The 1,497-nt window shown below is 33.3% G+C and overlaps 1 protein-coding gene across 1 annotated transcript in view; it reads left to right on the forward strand.

The window, feature by feature from the left end:
* Positions 1-1,172, forward strand: part of lrrk2 (leucine-rich repeat kinase 2) — a gene marked incomplete in the record, with an annotated part of 74,959 nt that extends 73,787 nt beyond the window's left edge. Inside the window, 1 exon segment of the mRNA XM_014020606.1 lies at positions 756-1,172.
* Between the last annotated feature and the right edge of the window lie 325 nt (positions 1,173-1,497).

Consider the following 1,497-nt stretch of genomic DNA (forward strand, 5'->3'; position numbering starts at 1 on the left):
ATTTACCCAGAATGCTTTGCATGTAAATAAAATGGCCCCATCCGTGTAATATATTTTTAAACTTTTAGTTTAAAAATTACAAAAATTGAACACCCTACAGTATTTTTTTAGTATTTAATTTACAGTTAAAGTATATGTTTATCATATAAAGTTTAATGTTACAACTAATCCGGGATCCCTTTAAGAACAGCTATAAAAGATGTTTCAATCACCTGCTGCATAAAAATGAAAGGCAGGCAATAATGTTGTTGCCGGTGTATGTGTGTGCGTGTCTGTTGGCAAAATATCCCATAATCCTCTGGGCAGACCTGAGTGAATGTTTCAGGAAGTAATCAGTGTCCGTACATCTGCAGCTGATCAACGTTTGGAGTCAACCCGATTGAAGATGGCCACCACAGCCAACTGACTTTAGAAAACACAAGCATGGTTAGAATTAGTGGATGCTACTTTTATTGAACTAAAATATGGTGTGGTAGTAGCTGAGAGTCATCTCCAACATGTCTGAGTTACAGTTTTTTGAATTCAATTCAATTTAATTAAAAATGTAATTTATACAAGTGATTGAACTTAAAATCTTTACTTTTTTTATACTCAAGAGTTTTCTCTGAATACTGATGGTTGTGACTGTTCACCAATAATAAATAAATAGATTATTTTATACTGAGCTTTGAATTAAAAAGTAAGTTTATATTAGAAGTGTTGCAGTAGTGAATACAGTAACCTGCCTCTAACTTTAATTTATTCCTGTTTTACAGAGGAGTTGAACCAAGGATGGACAGAAGAGGATGTTTTAACGTTTGAACTTTTTGCACTTTTTCAGTTTTCAGCCAAAACAATCTGATTCAGTGTTTGTCTTGACATATCACACGCATCCAAACGATGCATTGGTTTTAAATTAGATGGGAATTTTTCTTATTCTGTGATCGTTTTCTAAAAGGGACACAGATGAGTTCAGGGCTGCTTTGTTAAAAACAAATCTGATATGACTGTTGATGAAACAGGGTTCCTCTGGAACGCAGCAGAGAACAGTTTATAAAGAAAGGAACAAAAGCCACTACAAGTTTAAATGTAATTATTATTCCATGCATGTGTCATAGTTTTCTTTTTTTTACATTTTACCCAGTTACTGACATCAAACAAGAAACAGTCAATAAAAGCTATTTTGTATAAAACAGTGGCTCTTTGTTTCTGGTTTTGGAGTTTTTCAGCTTATAAATGTGGTTTATCATTGGTCCACAGGATTGTGTGCCTTTATTTTCTTTCAGTATTTGTGTAGCCTAAAATTCATTTTGCCAAAATTTAGTCTCTCATTAGAGATGTTACCATAATGCTCAAAAATCTGCCAGAAACAATTTAGACATCGTAGAAAAGTTGCTCCATTTAACAATAAGTACTGTAAATATTGGAAAAGCTACGCTGAGTAAAGTTAATCACCACCACGGCATCATCATGCTAGAATAGCTGTGCAGTTTAAAATGGATTACTGTAGTTATATAT

This window comes from Austrofundulus limnaeus, unplaced genomic scaffold (assembly GCF_001266775.1).
Source record: "Austrofundulus limnaeus strain Quisiro unplaced genomic scaffold, Austrofundulus_limnaeus-1.0 Scaffold260, whole genome shotgun sequence".
Lineage (NCBI taxonomy): Eukaryota > Metazoa > Chordata > Actinopteri > Cyprinodontiformes > Rivulidae > Austrofundulus > Austrofundulus limnaeus.